This window comes from Rhipicephalus microplus, chromosome 10 (genome assembly GCF_043290135.1).
Source record: "Rhipicephalus microplus isolate Deutch F79 chromosome 10, USDA_Rmic, whole genome shotgun sequence".
NCBI lineage: Eukaryota > Metazoa > Arthropoda > Arachnida > Ixodida > Ixodidae > Rhipicephalus > Rhipicephalus microplus.
In genome coordinates, this window is record NC_134709.1 from 10,254,679 (window position 1) to 10,277,219 (window position 22,541).

The 22,541-nt window shown below is 43.8% G+C and overlaps 1 protein-coding gene and 1 pseudogene across 1 annotated transcript in view; one reads left to right on the plus strand and one right to left on the minus strand.

Moving 5' to 3' along the window:
- LOC119181180 (uncharacterized) overlaps nt 1-22,541 on the plus strand; it is a 767,515-nt gene that overhangs the window by 640,258 nt on the left and 104,716 nt on the right. The window lies entirely within an intron of this gene.
- Nucleotides 1-22,541, minus strand: part of LOC142774565 (pyrokinin-1 receptor-like) — a 387,277-nt pseudogene that overhangs the window by 337,643 nt on the left and 27,093 nt on the right.

Here is a 22,541-nt window from a genome sequence, read left to right on the forward strand (position 1 = left end):
TTTCTTCTTTCTCTCTGCGTATTTATCTCTGTTTAATTGTTACTCTTTCTTGTTTTTTGTCTTTTTACCTTGCTCTTTGTTTTTTAATCCCTTTTTTGTGTCTGATTCTATCTCTTTCACTCTCTAAATATGTTGCTTCGTTTGACTTCTTTTTATGTTACTATTTCCTCAATTAATCTGTTTGTTTTCTTATTTCTTTCTATCGCTTTCTTTCTCTTTCGCGTTGCCTCTTTATATCAATGTTGAATCTTACTTTCTATCTATTTTCTTCTAGCTCTCTTTTTCAAGTGTTTCTTTTCATCCATTACACTCACCTACTGTACACGGTAGCGGGCCTTGCCCGATTCCAGTGGTGCATACTCACTTGATAAGGGCGTAGCCAGGGATCGGCACGCCAAGCCCATGCCCCCTCCCCTATTTCCCTTGATTTTTTTTTTTCGCCTTGGCGTACAGAGCCCAAAATTACACTGGACCGCACCTGCTTGCCCGGGTCCCACTTCATATCCAAGTGGTGTCCCCCTTCCTTTCTCCCTCACCCGAGTGTAACTCTGCGTAGGCCCCTGATACTTTGGGAAATTTTCGGGCGATGACACCGCACAAACTGCGGTGAGCTACAACAGCTTCAGCATCAAGACAGGCGGCTCATCTTTTTGAATAGTGACAGTATAGTCGTTCACGCATTCACGCAAAAGGATTTCGATGCGAAATTAATCCGTTGTTGCTTTTTTACCATGCGCTTTTATAGGCGTTAATCACTTACTAAATAACTTGTGCTACTCAATGTCAACAGATTACTACCTAATTAATTCTACGAAGTCTAATATTATCTCACTACATCCACAATGTTTTCATTATTTTATGATATGCATCCACTCGCTTTCAATTCTTTTTGCATGGCTTTCGCTCCCCGAGATGCCACGCTGTTCTTTTTTTTAGCTTGCTTTTCTCACGGCGACTTTCGTACAAGGCAACGTTCACACGGTACGTGTAAGGCGTTGGACTTAAACAAACCAGATGAAGCAACAGGCGTCACCTATTGCTGTAAACCGCTCCTAATACTCCATGAACAAGATCCTCATCGTCTCGCCACAATGTGCCAAAACGCCAGAAACACGCGTTCTTCTACACGTCACAGGACGGCGTAGTGAGAACGTTCTGTGACGTTCTGGGACGTTAAGTAAATTTAACATAATGAGAGTTATTGAGGTGTATCAGTTTTGTTTGCTCTATTCATGCTTTTTTTTTTTTGCTCCAAAAAGTTCACTTCTAAAATGACTGTCTGGGCTACAACGGCAGTTCAGACCAACGCACTCGTTGTCAAGACAAATGGTTTGTACCGAAAAGGCGTACCAATTATCTGATGCAATTAATCGTCTACAATGGCCCTTTATTTCTCAATAAGTATGAAAACGAAAATTCGGTCCCAATGATGCATGACACTTTTATGTGAGAACAAGTACGTAGACTTAGTAAAAAACTGCGAAAAGTATCACTCTGTTCACTTCATGGTATTCATTTCTGGGGTATTTATATTTATGGTATTTACTTCTCGCATGAAATTGCATTGTTTTGTTGCTTTTTGCTTTTAAAGACTGTGTGAATTGACCACTTCTGTGCAAAAACTCATTGTTTATATGATTTCATTGTGTGTTACTATTACAACTCATGTACGCTTACCTACTTTATTTAGTTGTACGCTGTGCATAATGCGTGCTGCCTTAAAGGGCCTTCAGGTACTCTCAAGCTGTTTGCAACAGCTTTTAGCCTGAATATTTTACAATTTACTGGGGAGCAAATTGTAAAATCATTGCTACAAATAAAGTTTTGATTGATTGTATGATTATCGTGTTTTCACTTACCTCATTTACCGCGCGAGTACGGATGCGAGAAAAAAAGAGCGGAGAGGTTCTGGAATGAGTTAAATATTTCAAAGTTTCTTTCCCGTCGGTGCGCGTTATCCCAAAAATGGTGTTTCGCAGTTTCGAAGACTTGCAAGTCGTAAGAAACATAGGCATGACTTCTTCACTGCCTCCTCCTCATTTCTTAAATGGTCATGGAATGCACGTACATTTGCTGATTGCTGGACTGAGAAGAAGTTGCGAAAGTTAGCTCGCGGTTGACTCGTTAACGACATAGGAGACCACTGATGACAGAATACGAAGTCGCTTCGTTACGCAATTTCTTCCTCAGTCCTTCATTACCTGACCATTGTTCCAAACTTTGTGCAGATCTCTACACTTCCATTTAGCCAGTGATCTCTAATGAGTCTTAAGAAAGGATAAAGAAACGAAGATAAGCATGACAAGTTATGCAGATTAACCGGACGCGTGTCCGGTTTGTTCCCCTGTCTTTGTGGAAAGAATCAAATGATGACAACAGATGCGCAGTGGAGCACGTGAAGACGGTCTACAGGCAGTCACAAAAACCAACGTACCCTGGCAAAGGCTTCGCTGCAATCTATGCAATAGACGCCCACGGACACGGTTAACGATTCTTGGTTGTCGAGCACGCGGAGCCCAGTCGTGGTAAAGGACGTACGGAGCGAGTGTCGTTGCTTGTCACACCAAGCGCAAATAGGCAAGATGTGTTGTTGATTGATTTGATTCACTGATATGTGGGGTTTAACGTCCCAAAACCACTAGTGCCGTAGACGCCGTAGTGGAGGACTCCGGAAATTTAGACCACCTGGGGCTCTTTAACGTGCACCCAAATCTGAGCACCCGGGCCTACAACATTTCCGCCTCCATCGGAAATGCAGCCGCCGCAGCCGGGATTCGAACCCGCACCCTGCGGGTCAGCAGCCGAGTACCTTAGCCACTAGACCACCGCGGCGGGGCAAGATGTGTTGTCTCTACGGAGTTAGACAAGGAGAGCAGAAAGGTGGGTCTTAAAATTGATCTGCAGAAAACGAAAGTAATGTACAACAACCTCGCAAAAGAGCAGCGCTTCGAGATAGGTAATACTGCACTTCAAGTTGTAAAATACTGTCTACTTAGGGCAAGTAATAACCGCGGAGCCGTACCATGAGATTGAAGTAACTAGAAGAATAAGAATGGGGTGGAGCACATTTGGCAAGCACTCTCAAATTATGACAGGTAGATTGCCACTATCCCTCAAGGGGAAGGTATATAACAGCTGTATCTTGCCGGTACTTAGCTACGGAGCAGAAACTTGGAGACTTACAAAGAGGGTTCAACTTAAACTGAGGACGACGCAGCGAGCAATGGAAAGAAAAATGGTAGGTGTAACCTTAAGAGACAAGAAGAGAGCAGAGTGCATTAGGGAACAGGCGGGGGTTAAGGATATCATAATTGAAACCGAGAAGAGAAAATGTACATGGGCCGGGCATGTAGCGCGTAGACAGGATAACCGCTGGTCATTAAGGGTAACTAACTGGATTCCCAGAGAAGGCAAGCGAGTCAGGGGGAGACAGAAGGTTAGGTGGGCAGATGAGATTAAGAAGTTTGCGGGTATAAATTGGCAGCAGCAAGCACAGGACCGGGTTAACTGGCGGAACATGGGAGAAGCCTTTGTCCTGCAGTGGACGTAATCAGGCTGATGATGATGATGATGATGATGATGATGATGATGATGATGATGATGATGATGATGTCTCTATGATAGAGCCAGAGCACCTTCTGACATTCGCATATGCCAGTGGTCTCGAACTCACCTCAGCCAGTGTACCACAGTTACAGAATTTAGTCCCGCAATGGTCGGGACAGTAAATCTAAGTGCGGAGAAGTAAAAACTAAGGGAGGGGGGGCTGGAGTGAAAATTTAACATGAAGGGATGAGACATCAAATTAAAAAAAACATACTGTTCACCGCCATAAATATAACTTGGGAGCCGATTCTTGAACGTATAGTGTTTTCGGTTCATGTTGATGCTTCAACCCGTATAGTGATCGTATGGGGTTTCTGTGTTTCTGTGTAGCTTTCACGAAATGTTTTCTGTGTAGCTTACACGAAAAAAGGGTTTTCACGATACGCGAGAAAATTATGCTAGTACCAATTAGTCACAAATATAACTTTCTTGTGAAGCCACGCACTGCATTCATGCTGTCCGCGGGTTACATGTATGATACCTATGGTCTAAACTGCGTGTTCCACTTTGAAATTCTTTTAAATGACAAAGCTGAAGAGTCATTGATTCGAACAATTGCCCTCACAATCGCTCTCCAAGCGCTGATGATTGGGTTTGCCACAACGACTGACAGGACTTTGAAAACGAGAGGATGTACCCCGAAATTGGGCACGCAAGTGTACACGCAGATTATTTTAAAGCAGCACAACCGCAGGCTGCTGCGTGAGCCCAACTGCATTGTTTTGGCTAAACATTCTTAAATTAATCGAGCGGTCCCCGTTTCGACATGACACTGCCGCTCGAAGCACCGGTTAGCGTAATGGCCCAAAGCCCGCGAAGCGAGGCCTATCTCGACGCGTTTGGTAATTACGGCCTGATCGATTAATGAAGACGCAGTTTCTCGATGGCCGCCGAGCGGCGCGCCACACGCGACCCGCGCGTTATTGCGGCAGTTGCTCTGAAGGCACCACGTTTGTCCCCATATTGCTTAGCCTGTACGACACAATAATGTTTCCAAGTACGTTGTTCAAAGCAGTGTCGAAACAAAGGGTTTGATGAAAGTTCCACGGACAATACGTGCCGTTATTGTCAGCCACACTGTGTGGTCAACTATAGGCTGGAACAAATTTATATCGATTATTTGTCGAGGCAAATACCTTAGATCAAACGCCAAATTTGACCGTTGGTGTCACTGGCGTCAACAAGAGGGTGGAGCAAAACGTCACGTGATGACGTCAGGGATCACCAGAACTCTTGACGACTTGGTCATGTCTCTACGATGTCCACACGACATCACGTAACGTAACGCCACATGATTACGGAGGCTGTGCACAACCAGGTGGTGTGCGGAAAGCATGCAATGACCCTGATTTCAGAGCCAATACATAACCACGTTAGCTCCAGAAAGCCTTCCGAAGGGGGCAGGATATGATCAGTACATCGAGTTTGAAAAAATAGAAGGTGCCTTTCGCCTTCCAGTCGTATTAGGCGAGTGCATAAGATACCACGCTAAATTTTTGTGGTTTGTTTGTTTTTACCAGCCTTGGTATCGACTTGCAAAAATACTTCAGGCCTGCGAACACCCCACGCAAGAGGGTCATCTTGTAAGTACAAAAGGTAACAAACGTTATGACCACCCGTAAGTGCGCATGAATAAACTAAACAACGTGCACGTGCAGATAGGCTACAGAATAGTCAGTTATGCATGTTGCAATAGATAGACGATTTCATAGGTGCTTTGGGGCATCGTAAAGAAACTAGTAAATTATGATATTATCTTAGCAATTAAGTCTGTGTCATGTGGATATTTTATAAGTTAGCCGTTCTATTCAGAAGTGGTGTGATAGAACAACGATTATTCGAGGAAGAAGGTTTTATGTTCATTTTGTTTTTAAAAAATGTTAAGAATTCACCATGGCAATGGCTTTTCTGACTCTGAAGTCCCATTCAAAATGTTTTTATTCCAGGAATTAATTTTGAATTTTTTTCATTTAACAGAATATGTAAGCGCGAAGTTCAGTAGAGTTCTGGAATTCAAAACGAAAAACAAAACACAAGTGCACACAAAGTACAGGTGTGTGAATTCGGCTGTCATAAAACTGTGCGATTCATGCAATCAAGGGGAAGCGCAGGAAATGGATACCTAAACTTGTTATTTCGCGCATTTTCGCATTGTTGGTAGTTTGGACCAGTATGTCCTTTGAAAAGATTCGCAGCATATCGACGAAGTGAATGATAGGTAAGTGGGGTGAAGCTGCGGAGGGTTTTATCGGTAAACCGTGAATCGTCCGCCCACCTGTCTGTATGTCCATACGTCCGTCCGTTCATATGTCTGTATGTCCGTCCATCCGTCCGTCCGCACCTGTTGAGTGAGTCTTCGAGCTAGTTGGTTACGTACCACGAGCTATAGGAGGGACAGACCCGCGGCTTTAGGAGCTTCACTCCTAAAAATTACATGCTCGTAAACTCCTGAGGAGCCAACTCCTTTTTCTTCCTCGTCGTCTCGGTTGATGATCTTTCTGCGCCTAACATGAATTTGCGCTGCCTCCAAGACCCGAAGCATTGAAAGCTATAAATCCCTAGCCTTCTTTACCATGGCCTCCGTGATCTGCCCACATTTAACCAACCGACAATGTCTTGTTATGGCATCACAGTTATGTCACTGTGACGCCATGATGGCGTCGCAAATTTCGGCAAGTTGTGACAACAAGATGATACCCCCATAGAGTTAATATAATGCTGCAAAAGCTATAACCACCAATGAGCTGACATCTTGGAATGAGGTCATTGTTGCCATTGCAATATTTTGAAGAAGCGCTAAATATTGCAGTTTAAAAACGAACTGCTACAGTCCTTTACTGCGATGAAACAGTGAACCGTGAAACACAATAAAAGCCAGGGATTATTGGAGCATGCGGTGGCGAGTGCAAGTAGACGTCGCCCGAAAAGTGAGTATCGTTCCATTATGGCGACATCCGATTGGTTATTGATAATAATGCATCAGCCCTATAGGAGGCTTTCCCTCTAGAATACTAAGTACGGTGTACTAGAATACTAACACTGCGGATACCGCATGGTGACGCTATAACGTTGTGATCTTATTTTTAGTATCACTCGTGCTGACGCCGAATATGCGGGACGCCAACTGGGGTGGTTAATTGTCGCCTTTTAGGAGGCACCTAATAGACTCACCCTAATAAGTTCGTCCTAATAGCCTCGCATAAAATGATCTTGGAAATAGCGCAGTAACACGAGGGCAAAAAAAAAAAGAAAGATACGAAGCAGGCGAAGCCAGTCCCTTTGCTGTTTTGCGCTTCTCGCTATTTTGCCAGCATCTCTACTTCCTGAACTAGAGTGGAAAGGACAGTGACGTGTCCGCTCTTCTAGTGATGTCACACGTGACGTTTCTGCCCCGCTCACTGTACCTCTAGTCAGTTGAAGCGCTAATAGGCTCTTCCGTGGCAATTGTGTAATTACCTAATATTGAACAATCAATGATTCAGCTGTTGCTAATGCGTATCCTTAAAAACAAAACGTGACATATTGTGGTGTATTTACTTTGAAACATTATAACACTCAATGTATTTCAGAAATAAACACTCCACGACAATCATTATTCAATGTTTGTAGATCATCGCTATGTCAGTTCAGAAAGCTTATGTAGAACGTTTGAAATGAGTGCTCTCATAAGAAGACTCGTGTATGTTCGCTTATAATAATAATAATAATAATAATAATAATAATAATAATAATAATAATAATAATAATAATAATAATAATAATAATAATAATAATAATAATAAAGCATGTTAATATTATTGTTATTATTTTTATTATTTGTTATTTTTCGCACAGTTGATTGTAGTTATGGATTACCAACTGACCCAGGGTTCAGTCCTCTTATATTGAATTTCACTCAGTTTATTGGCTTCCAGGACCGTCAAGGTGTCACGTGATTTTCACAAGTGAGCTCGAACTGTGATGAATCTAGTGAAGTAAAATGAGTCGGTGCAATGTAGGAAACGGCCAACTCCAATCCAAAATCAGCAATATTCGCTTGCCCTCTGACATTTCCAGCTTTCTCATAAAGCATGTTTTCGTAATGTCCACCGCATTCTTTGCCGCCGTTTTTTCACTACATATAGCCCAACCCTGCTTCCTTTACTCGACACACAGCTCCAAAAGGAAGTTGACGCCGTCCACATACTTGCTGCGGACCTCTCTCGACTTCCACGTTGTGTCGGTGACGTAGAGAAAAGTGATGCCCGAGCAGCGCGAATGGAGTTCAAGGCTGCTACTCCTTTCACCACGCACAGGCTTCAATCGTTCCTTCTTTCTCTGTACTTCGCTTTTTTTTTTGTTCTTTATCTTCGCCCTTCCATTTTTCACGCTGTCTCTGTGCTATATTTGTTCACGCTTTCTTTATCTCTTTCTTGTTTCCCCTACACGCTGCCTCCCGGCGTAGCAATCTTCAATAGCCTGTAGCTCTCCCCCCCCCCCCCTACCACCTTCCTACACTTCTTGATCCCGGTTTTCGTGCCAGTTCTCATTTGTTGTTTGTCTTTCTCCTTGACATCTAGTGCCTAAGCCAGTGAGACAAAAGTCTCTCGGAACATTCTTTCCGTGCCATTGTTTGCCTCCCGCACTATTCCGCTATTTCCATCTCGTCGATTCTGTCTTTTTCTTTTTTTCCTCTTCTCTCGTCAATATTTTATGTATTTCTCAGCTCTCTTCTCATCGTGTTCCTTCGTACATGTCGAGGAAGCACAAAGGAAGCCCGGGTCGATCCGTCAAACTGCGGCCCCTCATAAGCAAAAATGTCGACCATGAAGCAAGAGCCCTCTGCTGGCCCACTCGCTTGAGCGCTGGGCAGCCCGAAAATTCTATACCCTCGATGGTACGCCACCATGGCCACTATTTGGGCTCCGCGCAGTAATATGCGTCAGGAGTTCGAGGCCGTCGTTGACGCCTTTGATACGGACAAAGAGGCGCCTCTCCCGAGAAAAATTCAGCCGCATCGGCTGTCATGGAGAGCATTTTTACAACGTTTTCGCCCGCGCTCCGCGTGTTGGGGCGCACTGAAACGAAACAGCTAAACTCTATAGACCCTCCCATAAGCTCTCGGCGGGAGCCGCGACTCCTAGCGCACATTCTGGCTGTGCACGCATTCTGTAACAGCCGGCAGACGCTTCCCTTGGAATTCCTAAGCACCAAACCCACTTCTTCAGCCCGTCGCATGCACTTCACGCTTCCTGGGTCCAATTTTGGGGAGCGCGCATTTCCATACGCTATAGGTATCCGTGCATTCGACCTTGTTGTACGGGCTTTTATTTCTCGTCGATGCGCGTTTTTTTTTTGTTCAGCCTCGTCTCTTTACCATGACTCTCGAGTCGAGTCGCTCCAACCTCTACAGCTCTGCCTTCTTTATATTGGCGTCTATTCTTGTATACTGAAGCTGTGTGGATCGCGAGTCCTCCAGAGGGCGTCAAGTCGCGCTTACCAGGAAGAGCAGCGCACAGACTTAATTTGTTCGCTGCCACTTCAACTGAACGCAAAGCGGCAGAAAAGGGCAGAAAACAACGCTTCGAGTCTCTATACGAGCGTCTCGCGTTCGCCTCTCTTCGGTAGCACGCTTGGCCGGAGCGGCTGGAATAGAAGTAACGCAGAGAAACTGGTGTTTGCACAAAAGGCCTGGGGCAACTTAGCGATTGTAACCCCGCAATACAACCACTAATGCGCTTGTTAGAATCGTCTACGCCTAGAAAAGGTCGGAAAAGAAGCCCCTCGCGAATGAGTACATGGTAAATAGGAAGTCGATTTCGGAGTGTCAGCTTATACTCATGCAATTCGACCACATGCAAGAATATAGCTATTCTTGGAAGATAGTCTTACATATTTTAGCGTCCTTATGTAGTTCGCGTCGTTGTGGCGTGCCACACAAATCTACTACACTGACTTCAATGCATAGTTAATTGTCTGACCTAACGCCGACACTTTCGTTGCAGCACAGATTTCACTACTATCGGAACGAAATGTAAGCAGCGTTCGTTGGCATGTTTGCTACTGCATGTGCTATGCTCGGCTAAAGCTTGTGGAGAGCGCTACATGTGTAAGCGTTTGTGTGCTGCATTAAAGTCGTCGATTCAGTGTTTGAATACAGTATTTGCAGTCAACAAACACTTTTCGCAGCTCGGGAATTATATGAACTGGGAATTTCGAATGGCGCATACCCGCTAATCGTGGACTGTATTATGTAGTAATGTGCCACACATGACAGTGGGACATGTTTTAATGACGTATACACAACAGGTGTCATTTTATTCATTCGTTCATGCGTCATACATTCACGCCCTCTTATAGCAACTATGGTGTTTACCAAGTGAATGAGAATGCTACGAGAACACCCACTCGTACAGGCTACTAGAAAAGCGTGAGGTGCCGTGGGTTTGCCAATAAATGCCTTGAATTTGAAAAATGCACCTCTTTCTTTCCCGCTACCCTTTGTCTACGTGAGGCCAGTGCTTGACACGCGCATAACCATAGCCTTGATCAGCTGAAAGTTGAACTCACAAGAATGAACGTATTCTTCAAGGAATCGAAAGTCGTCAGAGAAGGAATCCCGCTGCAGGAAACTATTTTTTCCCCATGAATATAAACGTTCACTCCAGGGCTGTTCCTTGTTCTAACAATCCTCGCTAATTCAAACCACATCCATAGTTGCGTCTAGAGCTCCCATTACAATCCCTTATTTTCATGATTAATACCAATCCTCTCAACTCGCCAAATCTCAGAACATTCGCAACATTCGTTACCTGTGCTAAACTTGTTCTTAAATGAACAATGGTAAGCATGTATTTTGTGTTTTACATATTCCCTAAAACGCTTCTTAAGCACGTTTCGCTAAAAAAGCACATTAGTTACCAGTCTCAATATTCTTTTAATACGGCCGTAATAAATCATCTCCCTGCCTTAACATCGTCATTCATGCTCTTTAACTACCCAGCCCCCCTTCCCCAGTGTAGAGGGGCTGGCCAGAGCTAACTGTAGCTCATGCATACCACTCCACCTTTCTGTGAATAAACTTTTTCTTACATGACAGTAAGAAAAAAAGAATGACAGACAAAATATATAAAAAACTGCGGCACTCCTAAGCCTCACCAGTTGAAGACAATAGCGATATCAGGTCTTTTGTGCGTATTTTAAACACTTTGTGCATGAAGTATTTTCGAACTTGCTATGCACCCACTACGTGTCCTTAAGTGAATAGACGCAGTGACGTGTGTGCCTTTTTCTTAGAGGGTTGACAGTTGAAAAACGATGAAGTCATTATGATAATCGCATGTTATTACGCCCGCTGGCAAAAAGTACCACGCATTATTACTGCAATATTTTATGTTGCATTGTGAAGCACGTATACAGGGCGCCTGTGTTATTAAAGCACGAAAGCTCTTTTCACTGCATTTCCAAGCACATGATATTTTTAGTATATTCACAAGCGCAAGCGTAGATGTGTGGTACAATACCCGCTTACTACGCAAACGACCCGGGTACGATCCCCACTCAAACCCGAACTACCCGGGTCTGATTGGCACTCTGACCTAAGTTTTTTTTTTATTTATTTTATTTACATCGTTCTCAGTCATTCGGTCACGCATAAGATGATGGCTTTTCGCTCACAACCAAAGACGCCGACATCAACGCCGACGGCGGAGTTTCTGCGAAACGAGCTCTTTAACGCTATCGCGTTAGAAAGACTCTTAATAGAATCTCTCGAAGTACATTTTCTTTTTCGCTAAATTCACGCATTCGTTCCATAAAGAAAGTGGTTTCTCCTTATGTGCTTTATTATGTTACCTTTAACGCTTCAAGTTTAAGAACTCGACCCCTTACTTTAAGGGGACCACTGCATATTTTACCTTGGTCTGCCCGGTTGTTGCTCGGCTTCATCAATCTCACATCACCCAGAATAAGGCCACGAAACTTTTGTTTTCTGCATGACTCGCCTCTCCGGTGTGGAAGTTTAATCTTCATGCCCCTTGTGTATGGTCCTCGCATCCCTTCAGTTTACGTCATTGAACGCTCTCAATCTTTTTTCCAGAGTGGTGTCCGAGAACCTGACCTTTAATCTGAGATTCAATCGTTTTTTCTTTCAGTATCTCTTCCCAAATGCTTAGTGAATTCACTGATGCCGGGGCGGATTTCGTGGACGCATGTTTTCAGTGCGAAAATAACCACCCTTACATGGGAGCCGACGACAGTTATAGTGACATATCATTCAGAAACTATTAATTGAAAATGTTACGCTTGGCAGGTGATAAAGAATGTGCTGCCACTCTAGAGAAAAACTTCTTTTATTAAAGATGATAGCCTTTTTTGAAATATAACGCTGATATTTATGGTTGTTTGTCCATTCATGTGTCTATTTCTGCTGCTGTCAAGCAATTCAGTAGAATGGCGAAAGTATGATCCCTTCATAAGCGACTAGCCACCTTGACCTGTTTTTAGATGCGGAGCATCTAATACTCGAGGCTTGTAGTGCGGCGCCGTCCGCAAGCTTCCTCCTCCTTCTTCCACCATCTGTGCATCCCTTCCTCCTCTACACACCACGCGCGCTTCACTCCTCCACCATCTGTGCACCCTTCCTCCTCTACACACCGCGTGCGCTTCTCCTCTTCACGAACATTCGCTAGCTGTATAATGTAGCGCGCATGCGCCGTCACGCTTCGAGAACATCGGCAGCTGACGCGCGCGCATGCGCCGTTGCGCTTCTTCCCCTTCTCGAACATTCGACAGCTGACAGTGCATGCGCCGTCGCGCTGTATGTATACTCAAGGTCGGCGCTCGCTCGCTCAGTTGCCGCTCGTCGGTTGGTTTGTACGGCGCATCGACGTCCAAGGTCGCGGTGAAATGAATGCCAACGAATCCACAAACACAATGATCGACGTCCCTTCGACCAGCGCCGCCCTTTCGAATACGTGTGTACGTGTTCACTCATTTAACACCCCTTCCTACAACCACGTTAATCAATTTAGCCATCGACCCAAGTAAGTCGCAATTTAACACCCCATTTCACAACCACGTTAATCAATTTAGCCATCGACCCAAGTAAGTCGCACTTTAACACCCCGTTAATCAATTATATGCTCCGCATCCTCCTCAGTGTTCCCCCGAGGGAAGCTGCGGGCACTTTTTTTTTCTTTGCGTTCATACGTGCTGGTATTATGAATTAGAAGCAAATATTACGCATATTTTGGCGCAGTATCAGTACAGTGATTAGATAGCGTATTACTAGATTTCTAAAATGCATAGACGCGTAGTTACAAAAACCACAGTGTTTATTACGCAGTGCTGGAATGCGACGCTACGACCGAAAACAAAAACAAAAAAACGGGCGTTTTTTACGCTTCACTAGAAGTACGTGTTTCTACCACCTACCAGTGACTTTGCGTTGCAGAAAAACTGTGTCTATTCAATCTACTCCTAGATGGCACATGGGCCGTTTAAAAACACCCGAGAATGTCTACTGTAAGTACAGCTGCAAATTGCCTATCATACTCTTTTTTTATAATTCGTGAAGTACCTATTACGCGTTAATAGGGAAACACGCAACTCCCAAACTTAATTATTTTATTTTTATTTTATTGCTGGTGGTGATGGCTATGTATGAGAGCTTTTAGCTGTATGGGCAGCCGAGACACCAACTCGTTCAGCCAGTCTCATGTTTCCGTGCTTATACAGTTTTAAGCTATAACATGGCACTGTAGTAAAACACTTGACTGACACGCAGATGACATGGATTCGATTCTCACTGGAGCTGCAGAGGTATTAATTTGTGTCTATCTCAACTTTTCTCTTACGGCCAACGACGCCGACATACCCGCCGACATGCCCGCCGACAACGCCGCTGATGCTGTACTTTCCTTGAAACGAGGTTTTTAACGCTATCACGGTAAGATACGTTTTATTGTACGTATAGTATAAAACACTACTTATCCCGAACCAATGCTTTGTTAGTTTTTTTTTTTTTTTTTGCTAACAATTCCCAAAGGCAGTACATGCAAATGTCACTTGTTGCCCCGTTCAGTAGAAGCAGAGGTTTAAAAAGTCATGTACCGCGAGAGAACGAGCACAGTGTGATGGAAAGAAAGAAATAGAAGGAAAAAGAGAAATATTGAAACAGATATGTGGAGTTTAACGTTCCAAAACCACCATATTATTGTGAGAGACGCCGTAGTGGAGGGCTCCGAAAATTTTGACCACCTGGGGTTTTTTAACGTGCACCCAAATCTGAGCCCACGGGCCTACAACATTTCCGCCTCCATTGGAAATGCAGCCACCACAGCCGGGATTCGATCCCGAGACCTGCGGGTCAGCAGCTGAGTACCTAAGCCACTAGACCGCCGCGGCGGGATAAGAAGTAGTGAGAAAGAAACAGAAGAAAGACAGGAAGGATAGAAAGACTGAGAAAGGGAAGGAAAACAGTGAAACGATGCGAATTAAAGCAGGAGAGAAAAAGAAATGGTGAAATAGGAAGGGGAAGCTGTAGTAGAGAGAGAATGAAAGTAGGAATAAAACAGACTACAATAGATAGAGAAAAGATAAGGACATAAAGAGAGGGAAAAAAGAAAGAAGCATGAAGAGAAACATGGTGAGTCAGCAAGCTGTGCGCTTCTTCCTCTCATACTTGGCACGCTACAAGCGCGGAGATTCCTTAAACTATTTTACGTGCATTGAAAAGCTTGTTTTTCAATGCAGATAGACCATATTCAGGGCGGATTTACAGGGTGCCGCACGTAACTTGAGCCAAGAATTTGAAAGAGAACGGCACTTAGGAGGCGAATTTGAACCAAACGCATACCACTTGCACTAGCCTGTAGGTACTCAGGCTATTTTTATTTCTTCCCATACTAATTATATATTAATTCCTAATTACATAATTTTTGATTATGGTTTGGAATCTCAAAATATGAACACTGCGATGTAGAGCACTTTAAGAAACTACTGACTAAATTGTTTTCTGTACAATACGTCCCGCGCTGTTATTTTTTCCACGTTGTAAAAAAAGCCCGCGAAACGTGAAAAGGAGCCGTTTGACGGACCGCGAGCGCACTGCTATCTATAGGCTTTCTTTACAACGCAGAAAAAATAACAGCGCCAAACGTATCGTACAGGAAACAATTTAGTCGGTGGTTTCTGAAAGTTTTCTACATCTCAGTGTTCACGTTTAGGGTTTCCAGCTCATAATTTAAATATAGGTAATTAAAATTATAATTAATTAGTATGGGGAAAAATAAATTGCCTTAGTACCTAGAGGCTAGTGCGAGCAGTACGCGTTTGGTTCAATTCACGACTGAAGTGTCTTTCATTTGCAAATTCTTGGCTCAAGTTGTGTGGGACACCTTGTATGTAGCGTTACTCAAAAGCAACAGTATCGCCTTCATTGCAATCAGTGATCAATAGCGCAAGATGCAAAAACAGCAATGTTGACCACTGTGCCACGTCTTTCGGAAGACATCCTAAGTGATCAAGGGGCAAGAAAATAGCAATAATAACTCGCGAGGACACCGACAGGGTGGTTTTCTTTTTCTTCTCTTTTTGCCTGAACTGTTAGCTCTGCAGATGAGCTCAGACAGCTGTCTCAATTTGCATAAATAAGTACGGCCTCTTCAGAACTACTTAGCATCGCGAGGACAGAAAAAGTGGACCTATCTGAAACTTTCACCCGGAGCTTCCTGACGGGTCGTTTCATCGCAAGTTCATGAATATGGAGACGGAGATTTCTTAAGCACAAAATAAATGAAGGGTATGCATGGTGTGGAAGTGTGGAAGGGAGTGCTGCAACTGAGCTCGTCGGTACATAACAGAATGACCTCAGCTCGTTATTTTTCCCCGAATCGAGATAACATTGTTTACTCGATAGTTTTCGTCAGCGTCATTTTGACGAAGATGTTGGATTCAATTAAAATAGCGTCCGTTTGAAGTTCCAAGCATGTACGTAGAACTACAACTGCGTGCATTCAGATGAATTCATTTCTTTTTGTAGGTGGGCAAATATTATCGTTGGGCTATGTATAGACCGTCTGCATGTACCCTTGCCCCGCCGCAGTGGTCTAGTGACTAAGGTACTCGGCTGCTTACCCGCATGTCGCGGGATCGAATCGCGGCTGCGGCGGCTGCATCTCCGATGGAGGCGGATATGTTGTAGGCCCGTGTGCTCAGATTTGGGTGCACGCTAAAGAACCCCAGGAGGTCGAAATTTCCGGAGTCCTCCGCTACAGCGTCTCTCATAATCATATAGTGGTTTTGGGACGTTAAACCCCTCATATCAATCAATCAATCTGCATGTACCCATCAAGGCTCATCTGAGCTTTATCTCATTAAGTTCACCTACAAACATACGATTCCTATTTATTTGTTTATTTTTTTATTTATTTCTGCACATGTCCTGCATCTCTAGAATTTCGGACAGGTTTTCGTTTTCGTTCTGTTTTTATTTCACTTCAACGTCGACTATCATCAACCAGTACTGGTATAAATGTGTGTTATGAGAACCTTCAACTGATGTTTCGATTTGGTTATCTTATTGTCGTCGATCGCCGCTCTAGCTGACATCGTATTGTATACAGCTCGTCTTCCTGCTTGTTTTTTTTTCTTTTTTAACGCAGCCATGCATCATGTTTCACTAATGTTGTCGACTATAAGTTGGGCTAATTGTTGCCACCTTCACTTTTAGTGAACCGATTGTTAGTACCGGAAACTACCCCATTTCCGTGGCGCATTCCCATTTTAATGATGAGCCCTGTCTACATGACATACCGTGACGACATTAGATGCTGACAAGCCGAGACCCTCAAGTGTTTCGCCCCGTCATTGTTGCTTCAACATTGCGTCACAAATACTGTCGACCTTGATTGGTTATGATGACATGCTTGATAGGATGACGTCATCACGTTAGGTTAACCTTATGGTAGACCGTGCCTACACACGACCCCCCGTGATGACGGGAGATACCGACAAAGCGAGCCGCTAAAATGCTTCGCACGTAAAAAAAATGCAAAAAGAGTAACGTATGAATCTAGTACTTGATACAAAAAGCAAGCAGCCTTGCCCGTTCGCAGCTTCATAAGAGCTGCACTGCACAACAAGCGCAATGTAAGTAAGGGTGTCATAAATGTGCGAGGAAGCGTGCATGTGCACATTATGGGCCCTGGGCGCGATGCATGCGCGTCTCATTCTTGCCGAAGCAGACGCAAACAGCCACCATACACGCATCGGAAGGAGCTCGTCATGCGACAAATATATGAGAAACGGTAATTCGCCTCCGGCATCATGAGCTTCACGCACTTGTGTGAGAAACAATAGGTGATTTTTTTTGTCCCGCAAAAGTATTAGGCCTCAGGCGTGGATAAACCAACAATAAAAAAATATATTGCCTCTGAATACTTCCTTTTATCTACACCTCTTCCCAGCCGACCACAGTCGTTATCGGAGCCGGCTGGAGCTAACGTTGGTAATCGTTTTGTGGGACGGCCCGCTTTCGATTAGCACCTTCGCTTGTCAGATCGCTATTTGCCTATGGTCCTTTTGTTCCCCAAAATGGTCTCGTCTTTGAGGGTGGGTTCTAACGGGGATGTTTGAAGAGAGGATTTGCGGGGCCATCTATGGTCGTTTCGGCGTTCTATATTTTTCTTGCGTGGTTTTCTCTTCAGAGATTCGCCATTGTTACGTGACCGGAATCATTCGCGCGTGATTTTCATGGGCGGTGGGGAGGGGGGGGGGGGGCATTTTTATTGTAAGTAGATATCACGAGACGAAGGCCATTCTTCGACCAAACGCGTCTGTTGGGTGCGGGAGGTCAGGAATTGAAGGAGGAAATATTGAAGGAGAAAAGCTCTTTGAGGCTTATTGATGCTGAATGACCGCTTTGACCTATTGTATGTATATGCGGAATCGCAATGGGAGTGCTGAATGCGCCGACTATTTGTCCGAGAACAAAAATCCCCTCGGAACCTTACTGGCCTCCACAAACGCTCTCTTTGGCTGCTTTTTATAACGATGACTACTCTTTTTCGAAAATTGAAAGTTGGTGTTCCAGCGGGTGATTTTTTTTTTTTTTGGCAACCAGAATTTTGCACAATCTCGCCATCTTTCGAAAAGCTTTGGAATTCAGCGCGAGTGCCTATCGATTCGTAGCTCTTGTTTCTTTGAGAAAGCGGACTGAACAAGTTATGATCGTCTTCAGAAAGTGTTTGTAGCTTTCTAAGACCACCAAGACCAATGTTGGTATCGGTGTGAGAACACATCAAGACCAATAGTATACACCCTGGTTAAAAAAAAAAGGAAATGACAGAAAGTGCCTGGAACAGAAAGTCACCCATTCATGCCTGATTCTTGGTCACTTTGGCTGATTATTGTTATTCGTTAGCGCATTGTCACAAGATTGAATAATTTTTTGTACAACGATCGCACTACGCTGCATATGTATATAGTCGACCTTTGAGAATGATTTACATTATTTTATTTCAAATAACTATGATATCCTTAACCCCGTTTCCCCCCCAATCCACACTGTTCTCTTCTTGTCTCTTAAGGTTACACCTACCATTTTTCTTTCCATTGCTCGCTGCGTCGTCACTGCGTTGCGCGCGCGATCACACTGACAAAGCCGCGCGTTCAAAAAAAAAAGAAAAAAAAGTGCTCAGGGTCACGAGGTGCGCGTGACCTATTTCTTTGCCTCTTTCATCCCTCCCCGCTTAATTTCCAGCGCTTTCGTCGGGACGAGAGAAGAGAGAAAGCTTTGTCAGCGTGTGACTCCACTCGTACAAGACAGATTCTTAAATTTTTTGTGGCGTTGAATTTGTCAGGCAATAAGCTCGTACTGTGTACTCATTTCATGGTTACTTAAAAAGTGTTTCAGGGCCCGTTTAAGTGCTAGGTAGTCTAGCTGAACTTGAATTGACGGCGTAAATGTTAGACAGGAGTGAAAAAAAAAAAAAACATGCAAGACGTGGAAAGAGGCACACTCCCAACTAAACTTTATTCGTTCGAAAGCTTCGCTTAAGAACCCTCAAGCGTATGTCCTACACCACAAAAAGCCAAATAACAACATCTGGTAACACCGCTTACTCGAAACATATCTTCCAAAAAAACTATATTTTTTATTGTTTTATTGTTTGGTGATATAGTAATTAAAGCCAGATTCAGGGACAAGGTAGCGCAGGAAATCTAAGAGGCGTATTCCATCAACAAAGCTGGTGATTCAAGTGCCGGGAAACGCTCGGTTATGTTACTTGTAGCTGAGGTAGCTTTTATGGAAGCGCATCGTTATTACATTCTGCCTGGTAATGTAATCATTTCTTTCCCTGTACGTGTTCTCGTAACCGCATATATATGTCTGTTTTCTTCAATAATGTTTCAGTTGTTAGTGTGCGCTATGTAAGGGTGTCTTCCTTTTGTACTTCAATATTTTTCACGCAACTCAGTTAAGATTAATTACCAACTCGTCCAGCAGTCCGTGCTTTTCAACACACTGACACAAGTTAAAATAGCCTGGCGAAATATAGTTTGCTTGCAGAAATTCACACTGCAACGTAGCATCCACACGGACACACTTCTGGTTCTACCCTTAGAGTATGAACTAACACGTTATTTCATTTACAGCAACGCATAGCTCTACATCATAGGCAAATATTCTAGAGTGACCGACTTGGAGGACACTTCCGTACAAGAGAAAGAACGATGGTATGTGGCCAGAATGATTTCGAAGGCCTTCACTGTTGCATTTCCCGTAGCTCCTGTATTGATTTACAAGTGAATAGAATTTATCAATCAATCAATCAAATATTCAGTCAGCAACTAAATCAGGGTAAAAGAAACAGAAATACAAGTATTTCCGCTTTCTTAGTGGGAGTTGAACCAAGTATATTGAATTATTGCGTATATTGAACAGCTGTAATAACTGCTCAAGCATATCTTCGATATTCAAAACATTTTGTATGCTAAATTTCTGTTGTATAGAATGTTCGTCGGGTTCCCTTGAGAATCGATAAATCCGGGTGCCACTATTTCTAATGCTTGTTTGTAAAGTTCCTAACTTCTTTCTGTCTCATTTATAATTGTGGGTTCCGACGACAAGAAAAAAAAATGAGATGGACAAGCAGCCTAAAGTTAATGTGCACAAAAAAGTTTTTTTTTTCTTGTTTTCTTTTTACCAACTAATGACTGCGCGACCTCGGAACCTATATATACAGGGAACCCACATTGGCTGCTGCTGCCGCTGCTTCGTGCGTTCATCGTAAGGAAAAAAGAAAGCAGATGAGGGCAACCGCTGATCAGTGGTGTCACCTCGGCTGTCAAAACGTTAATTAAAAAGAGCTCAGGACTACCACGCTAAGCGCGGCGATGTGATCCCATAGAATCGCTGGAGGCTTACTACCGATTCGTCGGTGCGGAAGTCTCATCAGCGAATCTTCGGTGCACGATGGAATTTAGTTCCACGCCCACGGAAGCAAGCCATTATCACTGTGGTACTCCGCGCTAATTGTATGCAGCACCTAGGCTCAAGCTCTGCCTTTGGTATATAAATAAGCGCCATGGTTTAGGGCACGGCTTGGATTCCCGACCACGACGGTCGCATTATACGGTGTTAGCGAAGTGCGTACTGAGCACCCCTGTGCTTATAGCCAGATGTAGCCTAATAAGTTCCAGCTGGTTTAAGTTCCCTCACTATGGTGTGCCTGATAACCATACCATGTTTTGGCTCACAAAACCGTAGTAATTATTATTCCATAGCTAGATATATACAAGACCAATTGCACCGATTTTCTGCTGCAAATGCGGCGCGTGTCAGTAACCAGCTTACCCTCCACCAACATTTTTCGATTATGAAAAATGACGTCTCAGATTATTCCCTACATCAGTTTCATCTTTAATTTCGGTTTCTGAAATCCGGTTTTAGTTTTCTTACGCAGTAAGCAGACTGAAATCCAGCTTAGTTCTGTTCAAAATGGATTTCCTGGGTCCTAGTGACAATCCGAACCGTATATGCTCGTATTGAAAATTACTTATTGCTATTCGCTGTAAAGCGAGTTCAGTCATCGCCTGCTTGAATTTCGTTGCCTAGACCAGGGCGTCGCTATATTGTGGTCCTTTCTGCAGTAGCGGTTGATTCCAGCGAGGCCCGCTTCCAGCAGTTTACTTCGTTTGGGGAGGGGGCTGTACACTAAACGAAGCCTTTGATTACTTCAGATAATTTCTTTTATTCATTATACGTGTTTACTAAAACATCCCCCTCTGAAAAAATTGGCCCCTATCTGCATGTTACAGTGCAAATGTCATCCAAATACGCTAGTCTTGCATCTGGAAAGAGATAACAAAATGTTTATTTGACGTTCTGCGCAAAAAAATCTGTGAATGGTATTTTGGAGGTGCTGCGTTAGAGTGCCTCAAGCGTGCAGCGGAGGCGAACGAGCGCATCAAGTCACGTGACACGTGAGACAAGTGCGCTATCTGGCAGTTATCTTGGAAAACGGAGCTCGCGCGCCCTGCGCGCCCGTCTCGGAGGTGATAAGGTGTAGTACGCAAGGTAACGGGTAGGCGCCGCTACCGTATCGCCTTAGCAAAGCGTTGGAAACACTTGCCTTTTTGGGCAAGCGTTGCTCGGTCAGCGCAACATCATAAACGCTACGGTCCTTAGAATTACTTTGTATGCATTTTCTAGTAAAAAGACACACATAAAGAATATTGACGTGTTATGGTACCTCAGGTATACGCAAAAATAGCTTTTTAATTAACAATCACACAAGTATGAACGCCGAACCTTGAGCAATATTGGTGGGCGCTGCGGATGGGATCGGCCGTTTGGGGTCAGTCATTTGGGGTACTGTTTGGTGCTGGTTAGGGTACCGTTAAGGGTGAACAGACAGACAAATGTACAGACAGACAGATAGACCAAAATGTTTGCGTCGACGGTCCCCAAGAAAGAGTATCGTCTTTAAAATAGCTATCCAATGCTGACCCCTGGCGGTCGCACCGTGTTCCCAGCTGAGAAATCGCTGGCTACTTACGATACGCGCGTCATGTTTATATTTTTATTTTTGTTTCACAACACAGTTTGAAGTAATGTATATCGATTACAAATGCTTGTTATGTGCCTGTTGACACCATCTTTGCGTGTATTCACTAAATGCGATGTCCAGGTAGATATTAAGAACTTCAGACACCGCTAAGGTTAAATCACGATCATGGGCATTAGAGGTCGTAACGAAGATGAGTCACTAGGCATCAACGTGGGTGAATCCCCATCAAGCGGCGCTATACCTGCCAAACACCAATAAATATTGCATGAGCTTTTGTATACGAATGTACTATAAACAGTCAATCACTTCTGTGCAGACACTTTTTACTTTCGTGTTATACTGATTCCTATGAATGGAAAGATCAGTCATGTTTCTTTAGCTTTAAGTCACCATCGATTGTGTGTGCGTTCTCCAAATGTGAACCATAAGTGCAAAGTAGGGCTTCAGTTATCGCCATTACCAATGCTGTGTCTCAACGCAGCTGATTGGGATGTCACCAAACAGCTCGACACCAAGCTAACAGTTCTGCACGCAACTTTAAAACTGCGTCGGGGACGCTGCAGAAGGAACATAGCGCGAGTGTCTCAAGCAGAAAAGACAGCGCATAATAACCGTAATATATTCAAAAGCTTAAACGCACTCGTCCGACAAAAGATATCGATTCACTTCCTGCGCGCAATTTGAATGTGACCGCACGACAGCGACTGCTTAATTCCTTCGCTCGAATTGAGCGCTAATGTGACCAACGTCTTTGTCCAGTGCTCACATTTGTTTGTTCTTTTAGTCAGCATCGTGATATTAAGAAAGGGGTGCAGAACAATCAAAACTGACAATGCGCTTTGACTTGTTTCTAGTTTCGCTCCTTAAACAAGTCTTGAT